General features: G+C 47.2%; 1 long non-coding RNA gene across 3 annotated transcripts in view; it reads left to right on the top strand.

Moving 5' to 3' along the window:
• Positions 1-320: 320 nt before the first annotated feature.
• LOC137564308 (uncharacterized) overlaps positions 321-14,190 on the top strand; it is a 205,368-nt gene continuing 191,498 nt past the window's right edge. For all 3 annotated transcript variants that reach the window (XR_011030571.1, XR_011030570.1, XR_011030572.1), the window contains exon 1: positions 321-751. This is a non-coding gene — a long non-coding RNA (uncharacterized lncRNA). The remainder of the gene's footprint in view (positions 752-14,190) is intronic.

The raw sequence follows: 14,190 nt of genomic DNA, 5'->3' as shown, positions 1-14,190 counted from the left end.
CTCGCTGGTTTCCATGGTGACGGAGCAGCACGTGTAGCCTTAGCCTGTGTTGTGATTTCCTCGAGGATGTTGGATCTGCTTGTCAGGCTGTCACGTGGAGGAAGTGCGCCCTGTCTGTGACCCCAGCCGCATGGCTGGTGTACCTGTGCGGGTGTCGTGTGACAATGACATTCCCCTGCTGTAACCCATAGCAGCATATTCCATGTGATGCCTGTGTCACGTGACCTAGTTTTACCCACAGTAGTTCCTCCATACTCTAGTGTTGCCCTGTCTGACTTGCTTTCACCCGTTACCAGCTCTGCATGGTATCCTATACAGTGGCGTAGCTAAGGAGCTGTGGGCCCCGATGCAAGTTTTACAATGGGGCCCCCCATGCACTCTATACATAACAATTGATACGGCACACCAGAATCTGCCAATGGCAACTACAGTGTCAGGTGCAAGAAGGGGATGGGGAGCAGTTTGTTAATGATTATCACTATTCAAAGCATCTATAGAAGTGATTATTATGAGCACAGGACCAATAGAGAGCTAATACTGTAGTTGAGGAAGGGCCCTTCGGGGCCCCTCTGGCCCAAGGGCCCCGATGCGGTCGCTACCTCTGCAACCCCTATTGCTACGCCCCTGCCTATGCAGGATTCATAGCCTACATTAATTAACGATCTACAGGCAAGCAGAGAAATTACACCAATCATGATGTGGAGAGAAGGCCAAGTACCTCAAAACCTGAAGAGGCAACCTAAAACCAATGGTAAAGTATATAAAACAGCAGAAAGTGTATAATATGTCTGAACAGTAGAAAGTGAAAAGGCTATTCGCAGACCTTGGTTGTCCTGTCCTGTGGACAACTAATACATACCTCCCAACTTTTTGAGATGAGAAAGAGGGACACTTAAGCCACGCCCCTGCCACACCTCTAACCACGCCTCTGGTACACCCACAATCACGCATACCATAAAGATTTCATAAGAAAAATGTTTTGTTTTATAATTCAAACCACACTGGTTTTTTATATCCTGGTTCATTTTCCTTCATATGAACATTTTAAAATTAGTAATATATCAATTTAAAGGATGGGAATACAGTTTAGAGTCAATCAAACACACTTTTTAATAGAAAAAGAGGGACTGTCCCTCCGAAAGAGGGACAGTTGGGAGCTATGCTAAAATGATGCTAGCTGGGGAGATAAGACTTAGTCCTCTCTCGGGTATTATTATCCTCTATAATAATTTCCCTGTGTCCCTGCGTGTGCTGTCTCTGTGTAGCGTTGTCCGTGCTGAACTGCTGTGCGCATGTGCGCAGCACGGACCCAGCCTCACAGAGACAGGAGGACGGGACCAGGGAGCCGAGCAGGCGGCATGTGAGCGGGCGGAGTGGATGTGCAGTGGGCGGCCGGATGTGCGTAGGGAGCGCGCGTGGCATTCGCGCGCGTAGGCGGGTGAGCGGACGGCCGGGTGTCCAGCGGGCGGCCGGGTGTGCGGCGGGTCAGCGGGCGGGCCGGGGTTGTGGCCAGTGCGCGCGCGGCGGCTGGTGGCGGGCGCGCGCACCGAGAAACACAGACCTAGAGCCCGTTTTTAAGGTCTGCTAGGGCTTAGGTCTGCTAGTTGATTTATAAAGTGCTATCGTATTCCGTGGCACTGTGCAAAGTAAAAAACAAACATGAGGTACAAAATAATACAGACAATGATGTACACCATACAGAATCGGTACAAGACACAGAATTGGTAATTACAGAGACAAAATAAGAATAAATTAGGCCCAATAACATATTGATTTTCACAACAGAAGCCAATGTATATATGGACAAGTCGATGGATTCAGTGGTATCCAGGAGCCTCTTAGACATGTCTGTTTTCAGCATATCCATTGCGGTAGTAAAACACAAAGCTCTTTCCTTCATGACCTTTCCGGACACGGCACAGAACATTAAAAGTCATCGCACAGCAAAGTCCCTGTTTTCCTAAGGCAACTGGAAGCCTCTCTTTTGTGTTTTTGTATCCGGTAAGGAACCGGCAAGCACATACAGGGGACTTTGCTGTGTCTATGACAACAGACATCACGATTTCATGACCAGACACAGTGGATCATACATAGGATCCACTGTGACCATCCATGTTGTGAACCATTCAAATACCGAAGATTCTGTAGCTGTTAAATAGAAATCCAAACTAGTCCTTGGTAAGAGTACTTGTAGAGGGTGCAGACAGGAACAAAGAACATCCATCAGGCCCTGGGGCCAGGGGTCAGGAACCTTTTTGGCTGAGAGAGCCATAAACGTAACATATTTTAAAAAGTAATTCTGTGAGAGCCATACAGTATGTTTCAAACTGGGACAGTGCGCATGTGAAGCAGAGGGCTCACATCCCTGTTGCCATGGTGATGTGTATACAGTTGATACTCCAGGCAGCGGAAGTATCAGACACATCTTCAGCTTCTCTTGGGTTTCAGCAACTTCAGCAATTTCCCCGAGAGCCAGACAGGAGAAATACAGACGAACAGCTTGTACAATTAGCTAGCTGACTTGAGGGTTGATTCACTTTGTAGCATGAGATCCCCGCACTTTGGCCCAATAGGCTGCTTGTCAAGTGATAGACAGCTATTAGGCCAATCAAAGTGCAGGGATCACATCCTACAAAGTCACTGGACATGACACGGTCCAGGGTGGGACAATTGGAGCGGCCATTAGTTTTGTGGGGAGCGCGAGTAAGTTAGTAGTGCATGCCACAGCAGTAGCGTACCTACTTTGAAAATTTTAGTTGCGCTGTCACACTAAGTTGCGCTGCTTGAGCAGAGTAGCTTAGTGAATCCACCCCTACTCATTTGTCTGTAAGCCAGATGTAGCCATCAAAAGAGCCACATCTGGCTCCCGAGCCATAAGTTCCCTACCCCTGCCCTAGGCAATGTAACTGTGGGTACATGTAAGAGTGATGTGCAGGTACTCTGCAGGAGAATGCGTGAATTCTTCCTCTATTACACATTCTTCCTGCATGATCTGAACCAGGTTTATGGGTGACAGACAACACCTCTGCGATCAGTGTGCACAACATTCTCAGTGGATTCACAACTGCTCTGTGTGGAGTACAGATGTAGAGGATAGTACTGCTGTATAACTTGATTTGTAATCACAACCCCAAATTTAACAATATATCACATTCATTGATTCAACAAGCGAAGGGAGTGCTTATATTTGCATTCAAAATTTGCATAAAGCTACATCAACACATAATTATTTGCATCTTATTGACCATCCATACTAATTACACAACTACACATTAGGCTTTATTCTTACAGCAGAGCTGTTACCTATTATATATAAAAGATTCATGTGTACACATCAGATATACAGTCACAATCAGATATGTACTGGTATATCTGGCTTTAAATATACAGTGACTGCTTTACTACTGCAGCACAAGCGCTATTTTTTGATTGGTTTATTTTATATTTGTGGAATAAGCACTGCTATTACTGTACAGTATATATAATTTATTTACAGTATGATAACTATTATCTGAGAAATAGAACATTGGTTAATGAAAAAAAATTGTTTTTTATTATCGTTATTGGCTTATAAAGTGCCAACAGCGTCAATCTGTGGCACTGTACAGTGTGAGAAAGGATCATGGGGTGCATAATCATAAACACAATGATATACACAAGATAAAGACATGGGTATATAATAAAGAATTGGTAGACATAGTAATTACAGTGACAAATAAAACATAATGAACAAAATGTGTAACCAATTCCAAGATACAAAAGGATGAGTGAACCCTGCTCTTAAAGTGAACCAGAGACAAAGCAACCTCATGTATTTTACCATATATATCAGCTGGGACATTAGAGAAAACACTTACCTTGCTCTCGGTTTCATTTTTAACTGTTCAGCTTGCTTCTTATCAGGCATGATAAAATCTCCGACTGAGCATTCAGTCTGGCTTTGCTCAGGAATCATTATAGCTGAGTCTGTGTTCTCTGGTGTCTTTTCAAGCCCAAGCCTGCCCTCTTGTGGATCTGCTCAGGAATCATTATAGCTGAGTCATTATAGCAAAGCCAGACTGAATGCTCAGTCGGGGATTTTATCAGGGCTGATTAGAAGCAAGCTGAACAGTTAAAAATGAAACAGAAAGCAGGGTAGGTGTTTTCTCTATATCTCTCTATATAGTTCCCACTGATATATATGGTAAAATACATGAGGGTGCTTTGTTTCTGGTTCACTTTAAATAATGAAACACAATTCAGCTTTCTTGAAAGAAAATCTATATTGAAAAAAACTCCCCTGGGGGGTACTCACCTCGGGTGGGGGAAGCCTCCGGATCCTTTTGAGGCTTCCCTTGTTCTCTTCGGGCCCACGGCGGCGACGTTAATCCTCCCGGAGTGGTGGCGATGTAAATATTTACCTCTTTGGCTCCAGCGCAGGCGCAGTACCGGTTCTCTGCACGGAGATAGGCGAAAATAGCCGATTTCCGTTGGGCCACTCTACTGTGCAGGCGCAAGTCTCCTGCATCTGCGCAGTAGAGCGAACCCGACGGAGATCGGCTATTTCCGCCGATCTCCGTCAGAAGAGCCGCAACAGCTCCCCCGCTGGAGCCAGAAAAGGTAAATATTGCACAACGCGACAAATTGTCGCCTGTGCGTTCCGTGGGCTGCAGCGAGACTGCCGTGGGACACTGGAGGACGGGGGAAGCCTTAATAGGGTCCAGAGGCTTCCCCCTACTGAGGTGAGTACCCCCCAGGGGAACTTTTTTTCAGTACAGGCTTTCTTGAAAGTTGATAAAAAATATCCACCGTTGCCAAATGAACAATTGTCAAATAATGAGAATATCAGTCAAGAATTATTGAATATGGGGGGTAGTGGCATTCAGGGTTTTTATACAATTGGTTGTTTCAAAGAGAAAACATAAACAAATCTAGCTATTTGGTTGAACTGTGTCTGCTCACTTTTTGAAGTTTCATATAACATACAAACAATCCAAAACCATCCCTACCTACCTCCCTGCTCCCTCCCCCAACAACTCAACAATGAACCCCAAGAGCCTTCAACTCCAACCCCAAGAGTAAACATTACACTTGGTATATAGTGGTGTATAGTGGTGTTACATATACAGTCATGGCCAAAATTGTTGGCACCCCAGAGTTATTTCCAGAAAATCAAGTTTTTCTCACAAAAAAAGTGTTTCAGTAACACGTCTTGCTATATACATGATTATTCCCATTGTGTGAATTGGAAAAAGAAAAGGGGGAGGAAAAAAAGCAAATTGGACATAATGTCACACAAAACTCCAACGATGGGCTGGACAAATTTATTGGCGTCCTTAACTTAATATTTGGTTGCGCACCCTTTGGAAAAAAATAACTGACATGAGTCGCATCCTATAACCATCAATAAGCATCTTACACCTCTCTGAATTTTTGGACCACTGTTCCTTTGCAAACCGCTCCAGGTCTCTCGTATTGGAAAGGCACCTTCTCCGAACAGCAATTTTAAGATCTCAGTGTGTAGTGTGTGTTTCTCTGTGTGTGACTTAGCAGCACCCAGCAATCACATGTAAGAGGAGCGCACTCATAGGCTAGGTCCACACTAGACACAGATGCAGGACGGACACTGCAGTCCGGATCCGGGGAAGATTAGGGGAAGTACCACCGTACTGCAAACTGATGAAAGTGCATCAGTTTTGTATCAGTTTCCGTTCAGGTTTTTCCCTGACAGAAAACGTCTCTATCATTAGGAAGGAGTGGGAGGATTTTTTGGGCCAATCATAAAGCTCAGGCTATCCGTTTTCACATCCGTTTTTTGCCTGTGGAGCTGGAGATGCGTTTTCTCATTGCTTTCACTACCCCTGCGTGTATCTGTGGTCCTGATCCGTTGCGTGAAAATGCAGCAGGTCCGGACCTTCCGTTCAGGTTTTGAAAACGGATCCCCGCAAACGCAGACGGATCCGTTTTTTACTTGGGTGAGGCTGGCTGCTATTTTAAACATTAGTATCCGGCACTCTGTTTTTCATCAGGTTTGAAAAACGCAGCCACGGATACGTTTCCGGACCTAGTGTGGACGCAGCCATACTCTGCAAGGGCACTGGGGGAGCACTGTCAATTGAGGGGAGACTTAGAGGCCTATCAGCCAGCTCTGGGGCCCTGGGCAATTGCCCCTATGGATGCGACTGTGCCTGTATTTCCCTGTCCCACTGCTAATTTTTCATGCCACCCGGCTGGATCAAAATTCTGGGGAGAACACTGGTAACGCTTGTTACTCCAGCAATATTTGCGTTACCTATGTAAAACGGGTTGTGCAAAGTGCTAACTTCAGTCAGTGTAAATAATGGACAGCTTTACTGACATTTGTGTATATGCCCCTTTCTTATGCTTTTTTTTTCTCTCTCTCTCTCTCTTGCACTTTCTCTCTGTCTTCTCTTCCTCCTTTTCGCTCCTGCCTCTCTTTCTTGCTTTCACTTTCTCACCCTCTCCTTGCTGTTACTTTTTAACAGTCATTTATTATCACACAGGCAATCGGAGTTTCCCTCATGACTGGCAATCAAAAAACACATTTACTTTTTCAGGGGGGTTTCACTGTAGAATTACTATACGCTCAATCACACTTGCCTTGCGACAGCCACCGAGCCTTCGTGTAATGGTGGCCCTCAGCACTGAATGCCATTTCCTATCACGCTGGCTGTCCAGCAGGTCACTTGCTATTACCGTTCACACAGACACTGTTCTGCCAACACCTGCTTTCTAATAAATGGCTCCACAGCTTGCGTCACGGCGGAGGCTTGCGTTGTGCGAGTGCTTTTCTTGTCCATGTGAGACAGCGCAATTCATCAGACAAATGTCTTCAATCACACTGTTGTCACGCTCTGGCCTAAAATGATGTCACAATTAACAATCCATTAGAGCTAATGCATTGTATCACAACACAGCCAGTCTTCTCCAGAAAGGGCTCTAATTTGAGGACCATGTCTGGAATCTTCTGGAAATTTGCTACTATTTTTCTGAACTAAGGAATAGTGATGATCGTAATCTGCTAATTACATTTATGTGAAATTGTGTGTACATTTTCGCAGTTACGTCCCTACGCAATTACAGTATGGACAGTTAACTGATTTTGTGTATCCATCCATAATTTTGCCTAATTTTTGCATAATTTCATGTCAACTTTAAGGAGAAACTTAAGTCTGTAAAAAAAAAAAAAACAAGTATGACTTACCTGGGTCTTCTACCGCCCCCCTTTAGCCACTCTGTGCCTGCACCATGACACAATGATCCTCCAGTCCCCCACAGCGACTAAGTTTTGTTTCTGCCAACAGAGCCAATCAATGGCCACTGCGCCTGTGTGGCCCTGGCCGTGTGCTCCTGCCCCCGGGAGCGGCCTGCGCATGCACCCACTCGTGAAGTGTCGCGGTCATCATCGTTCACATCTCACGACAGACCAAAGGAGTGCCCAGTACTTGAAATCAACGCGGGTAACATAGGATCGCATGCTACGAGCACTACCTCCCGTAGCGTGCGCACGTTGATTTCTTAACCTGCGTTGCTGATTTTAACTCGCACTGTAGCAGTGCAGCTCGGATCAGTGAATAATGGCACACAGCGCCTATGCATAAAAATGGCGCCGCATTAAAAAGATACGCTTATCGCTATTTATCGTTAGTGCTGCATAATAATGGCGCACAGGGAAAAAAGAAGAAAAACGGCACACAGTAACGTTATTTATCAAAAGCGCTGTTCATATGCCAAACAGCAGACGTTATTGCGCACAGTAATGTTATTTATCAATAGCTAACCTACATAAGCCAAACTGCAGAAGTTATTTAACTGCAAAATGGTGAATGGATTTAATGTAACACTGTCAAGGTTAGGGTTAGGCACCACCAGGGGGGGTGGTTAGGGTTAGGCACCATCAGGGGGGTCTTAGGGTTAGGCACCACCAGGGGGGTGGTTAGGCACCACCAGGGGGGGGGGGGTTTAGGGTTAGGCACCACCAGGGGGGTGGTTAGGGTTAGGCACCACCAGGGGGGTGGTTAGGGTTAGGCACCACCAGGGGGGGGGGTCTTAGGGTTAGGCACCACCAGGGGGGGGGGTCTTAGGGTTAGGCACCACTAGGGGGTGGTTCGGGTTAGGCACCACCAGGGGGGTCTTAGGGTTAGGTACCACCAGGGAGGTGGTTCGGGTTAGGCACCACCAGGGGGGTCTTAGGGTTAGGCACCACCAGGGAAGTGGTTAGGGTTAGGCACCACCAGGGGGGGTCTAGGGGTTAGGGATAGGTACAGAGAGGGTTCTGTGTGTTAACGCTAATTTTCAATAAAATAAACAGAGCTAAATAACGATAAGGCTTTAACGTTAAATAGCGATAAGCGACAAACTGATTAGCAGCAACACCGTGCGCCATTATTTGCAGGTGCCATTTTCAGATGGATCCGTGCAGCTAGCTTAGTGCATCAACCCTATTGTCTGCTCAAATCCATCTAAATGCAGTCAAATGGATTGGGTGGCGTTTCATGATACCGATAGACAATGACCCAAAACATACAGCCAAAGCAACCCAGAAGTTTATTAAAGTGGAGCATTCTTAAATGGTTAAGTCAGTCACCTGATCTTAAAGGGACCCTGAGCTCAGGCTAAAAATTCAATTTGGACTTACCTGGGGTTTCCTCCAACCCCCATAGCCCACAAGGTCCTGGATCCTCTCCCGGTCGCGCTGGTGGCTCCGTTAATCATCGGCTTCAGCCTGAAGTCGCCCGTGCACGTTTTCCACAGAGCACGCTATGCGTCATCACGCCTGGCCGGCGTGATAGTTCTGCGGATGCGCGGTTCAGTCTTAGAGAACCGCGCATGTGCAGGACTCTCACGCTGGCCGGCGTGATGGCGCATAGCGTGCTCTGTGGAGAACGCTGCACACACATTCGTGCGTTGGGAACGCATGCACAAAATCGCATTCACGCATGTGTTCTGTAGTGTGACTTTGAATAAGCACTTAATAAACGCATATTCCAGTGGCTGTGGCTTACCTGGTGACTTGCCTAACTTGATCGTTTTCTTTGTATAAGTGAAGGAAGAATGTTTAGTAGTCTATCTGGTATGGGTTGGAGTTAATAATGACAATGGGGCATTAGTCGCCCGGCAAATACAGGTCTTTCCCAGTTTTAGATATTGGGACAGTTAATGCCAGCAGGATTTCTCCCAGGAATTCCGCTCTGCTATTGCTAAATTAAATACTTTCTCCATATGTGGCATTAGGGTCTTATAAAGTGTTTTATAGTGTTCACTTATGAAGGCATCTAGTTCAGAGGATTTGTTTTTTTTAAGTTGTTTAATTACTTAGGTAATTGTTTAAGCTCAGATTGAAAGCTTATAAAGAATTCCATTTTTTTTTCTCAAAACTTGAGAGACACATTAATTTAGGTTTAGTAAGTGTTTTATTTTCTGTGTTTCAGACTGGGGGTTGCTTTGTTGTTTGAGGCCCCTTTTGCATGACAATGTAAGGCAGTGGGGCGTGGCACATTGAAGTGGCCAATCGGCCGCCGAGCTGTCGCAAAGTCAACATGGCGTTACCGTTGGACTTCCGCGAAGCGACGCCGTGGCAGCAGAAGTAATGAAAGTCTGTAAGAGATATAGAAATATAAAATTTGTCGGCAGCGCCGCGCAAGCGCGGAACGACTGCATACGTAGAGGACCCGCGGGAATCCCAGTAACATACTTCCTGTCCAGCAGGGAGTACGTCACTGAGCGATGAGCGTGTGTGTGTGTGGGGGGGGGGGGGGGGAGGGTTGAAGCGGCAATATGTATATAATCCTCTTGGCCCACTCTGCCGCAGAGCCATATAAATGATGTTTTGTGCGTTGTGGTGCATTGCAATAGGGGCGGAGCATCACTCTGCAAATGCAATGGCCAAGCGTAAGACTGGCCTAAAGCATCCTCCAAAAGCTTCCCACTTCCTGCTCCAGACCACCACTGCTGCCCGGGACCCTTTGAAAGTTTGCGGCCGCGCTCCAGTACTTTCACTGCTGCGCAGACACATGGCAGTTCACACCTGCGCAGTTGCATGGAGCCCTTGTTGAGGAGGTTCAGGTGGTCCCAGGGCTGGGACGGCGATGGGGACCCTCTGAATCATCCAGAGACTACCCACTTCTGAGGTAAATATCTATTTGGGACACTTTTTCCCTACAGGTATACTTTAAAAAAAATTAAATTCACAGTAACATTATCTCAATGGCGTAGCTATCATCATAGCAGGTGCTATGTGGCTCCGTAGGTTGACTATGTATGAGTGGCTAATGGCAATAAGGGGGTCCGCGCAGGCCCCCTGAGGTGAAGAGAGTAGCTCAAGTGTAGGGTGACAGAGTAGTAACTTACCTCTCCAGGCTCCACTGGTGATCAACCATTTCCAGGCATCGCTGTTTCCATCATGTGACCTGTTTTTGTACTTATGCTGGGGGCTTCTCTGGCTACCTATACTGGAAAGGGGGGGCTACTTCTGGCAACCCCTCTGATTACCTGTACTGAAGGGTGATGGCTACTTCTAGCTACCTATGCTGGTGGTCACATCTTGGTACCTATACTGGGGGGGGGGGGGCTACTTCTGGCTACCTGTACTGTGGTACCCATCTAGCTGCCTGTACTGCAAGGGCTATTTCTGGTTTAGTGGTTGGCTGAAGCCGTTTATTGTCAAACAACTGTGTTTACTCTTTTGAAATCATCATCACTACGCTAACAACCCAAATAACCCTGATCAAAAGTTTACATACCCTAGTCATCGGGACTGATAACATGCACACAACTTGACACAAATGTGTCCAGTTTGTGCATGTGACCAGTTTGCTTGTAATTAGTTGTGTATAAAAGGTCAATGAGTTTCTGGACTCCTGACAGACCCTTGCATCTTTCATCCAGTGCTGCCCTGATGTGGTTTGGCTTCTAAGTCATGGGGAAAGCAAAAGAAATGTCAAAGGATCCATGGAAGAGGTAGTTGAACTCTATAAAACAGGAAAGGAATACAAGAAAATATCGAAGGAATTGTGAATGCTAATCAGAGTTGTGCAAGTGGAAAATTATAGCTTTTGTTGAAACTAAACCACAGTCAGGTCGACCAGAATCAGAATCACTTTATTTCGCCAAGCACGGCAGGACCATGCCCGGAATTGGATTTGGCACAGAGTTATGGCACAGTAAAAGCAATACGACATAGGAAGTAAGACAACACAGGTTTACAGAGACAGCAGCATGTTGCACAAGATAAAAACAGTGGTACTAATACACTCTTCTAGCGAAACAGTGATCAGGGCAGGAACAGCCTGTAGACGGCTACAGGGGGGAGCATTTGTGGAGAGAGCAGAGTTCAAGAGTCTAACGGCCGACTGAAAAGGCTGTGACCTGTGTGGGAGAGGTCACCAGCGATTTTCATGGCTCTGGCAAGCAGTCTAATGTTGTAGGTGAGGTCTAAGGGGGGGGGGGGGGGTAGAGGTTTCCCAATTATTCTTTCCACTGAGCTGTTGAACCTCAGAATTTTTTATCTGTCTATGGCGGAAGAGCTAGCGTACCAGACCAGGATGGATGAGCAAAGTACCGACTCTTTAGTTGGCGTAGAAAGAAGAGTCTTTGCTGTGCCTTCTTCTGAGTTGAGATGGTGTTTGCCCTCCATGTCAGGTCATTCATTAGAGATGGTTGTGCCCAGGAGGCAAATGCTAGATACCCTTGCGACTTCAGTTCCTTCGATGTAGATTGGGGGTGGGTTAGTGGTATGATTTCTGAAGTCAATTACCATCTCAACAATTTTGGCTGTGTTTAGGACTAGCCTATTCTCTCTACACCAATTGCAGACACTGTCTACCTCATGTCGGTAGGTTTGCTCGACGCCCTTACTGACAAGGCCAACAATTGTAGTATCGTCAGCAAATTTGATGACTTTGACAGAATGAACAGTAGATGTGCAGTTATTGGTGTATAGATAGAACAGGAACGGTGATAAGACACAGCCCTGGGGGCTCCTATGTTGGTCACTCTGGGACTGGAGTAGATGTCGCCCAGCTTGACAACCTGGGACCTGTTCGAGAGGAAGCCTGTGATCCAAAGACAGAGAGTTGGGTGGACATTGAGCTCTGTGAGATTGTCAAGCAGGATGCGGTGGCAGATTGTATTAAAGGCCGAACTGAAGTCCAGGAGAAGGACTCTGGAATACGAGTCCGGCCTGTCCAGGTGATCAGTGATAGACTCCAGGCACATATTAATAGCGTCGTCGATGGACCTGTTAGCTCTGTATGCAAACTGGAGAGGGTCTAGTCGGTCCAGTGTGATGTGTTTGAGGAGGGACAGGACCACTCTTTCAAAGGTCTTCATGACCACGGATGTTAGGGCCACAGGCCTGAAATTGTTTAGGTTGGACCCTCCTTGCTTTTTCAGTACAGGGATGATGGTGGATCTTTTGAAGCAGGTAGGGACCTCCCCTTCACTGAGAGACCTGGCAAAGACAGAGGGGAGGATGGGGGATAGCTGACGTGAGCAGGACTTCAGAAATACTGGTGACACACCATCAGGGCCAGAGGCCTTCCTAGCATTTAGAGTAAGCAAGAGACGCTGAATGTCGGCCTCAGTTACTCCCAGGGAGCCTGAGCATGAGCTGAGATCAGTACTTACAGGGGCAGAGGTGGGGAGGGCAGGAGGTGTTGAATGCCCCTTTAAGGCAGCCGGGTCCTCAAACTTGCAGTAAAGGTTGCTAAGGTCCTCAGCTAGCTCAAAGCTTGGTGTAGCCTGTTGGGGGGAGGTTTCTAGTTGGTGGCAGCCTTGAGGCCCTTCCAACTGCCCGAGAGTCATTTGAGCAGAGGTTGTGCTGCATCTTTTCAGCATACAACCGTTTAGCAGCTCGCAGTTCACGGTTGAGTGAGTTCCTTGCCCTCCTATAGTCCTCCAGGGAGCCGGACTTGTGGGCTGCTTCCTTTGGCTTCTGCAGCCTGGTTGGAAAACCATGGTTTGTCATTGGGATATATCTTAAAAGACTTGGAGGGTACACAGGAATCCTCACAGAAGCTGGTATAGGCTGAGACAACATCAGCCCATTCATCCAAGTCTGGTTCTTCCAGGGCCTTCCAGACCGTGCAGTCAAAGCAGTCCTGGAGCTGGAGCTTGGCCTCATTTGACCACACTTTAGTAGACCTCAGGACTGGTTTCACAGATTCCAAGCGCCTTCTGTAGGTGGGCACCAAATGGATGAGGCAGTGGCCAGAGGAACCCAGGGCTGCTCATGAGGTGGACTTGTAAGCATCCTTTAGGGGCGTGTAGCAGTGGTCGAGAATTCTAACATTCCTTGTGGGGCAGGTTACGTGCTGGTGAAAGCGTGGCTATTCCTGACGGAGGTTTGCTTTATTGAAGTCGTCCACAATGATGAACAGTGAATCTGGAAGGGACATCTTCCACTGCGTGATGGTGTCACTAAGATCACGCTGAGCAGTTTTAACATTAGCATCAGGAGGGATGTACACACCCGTAAGGACATAGGAGGTGAACTCTCTGGGTGAGTATGTGGGCCTGCAATTTATGAGCAGTAGTTCGAGGTCAGGGCTGCACTTCTTAGCTAGTAATTAAGTGCTCGGGCTCCATGCGGAGCTGACATAGAAACAGATTCCCCCGCCTTTCTTCTTCCCTGAAAGGGTGGATTTGCGGCCCACACGTATCATGTTGAAGCCTGGTAGGGCATTGTCTGGGATGTCCTCGTGCAGCCATGTTTCCGTGAAGCAGAGGACTGGGGTGTTGTTGCCGAGTTCCCTCTTATTACTGAGAATGCGAAGTTCGTCCATTTTATTAGGAAGGGAGCAGACGTTTGCCAGGCGGGCTGTGGGAATGGCTGAGCGCAGGCCCCTTTTCCTCAACCTCACAAGGGCCCCCGAGCGACTGCCCCTTCGCCGTTGTCCTGACCTGACCCATGGGGTAGAACAGGTGATTTTTTTTTATGTGGCTCCAGATGGAATAGTAGGGGCTTTTGCCGCATGATTCCCAGAGGATGAGCTGTGATCTGCAGTAAGCAGTGTGAGGGGTATGAGGTGGCAAGGAGTGTGATGATCGGCCATTCTGGTACTGCAGGAGCATCCCCCAGTGTCTATTCGCTTCAGCTCCCAGGGGCATATCTGGGCACTAGAAAGATCGGGAGAGTGTGCTAGTGTGCTACCTGGACACAGGGGAGTTCAGACGAGTTGTGTCTGAGTG

This window comes from Hyperolius riggenbachi, chromosome 3, assembly GCF_040937935.1.
Source record: "Hyperolius riggenbachi isolate aHypRig1 chromosome 3, aHypRig1.pri, whole genome shotgun sequence".
In the NCBI taxonomy this organism is placed as follows: domain Eukaryota; kingdom Metazoa; phylum Chordata; class Amphibia; order Anura; family Hyperoliidae; genus Hyperolius; species Hyperolius riggenbachi.
The sequence above is the reverse complement of the archived record's forward strand: the minus strand, read 5'-3'. Positions and strand labels throughout refer to the sequence as shown.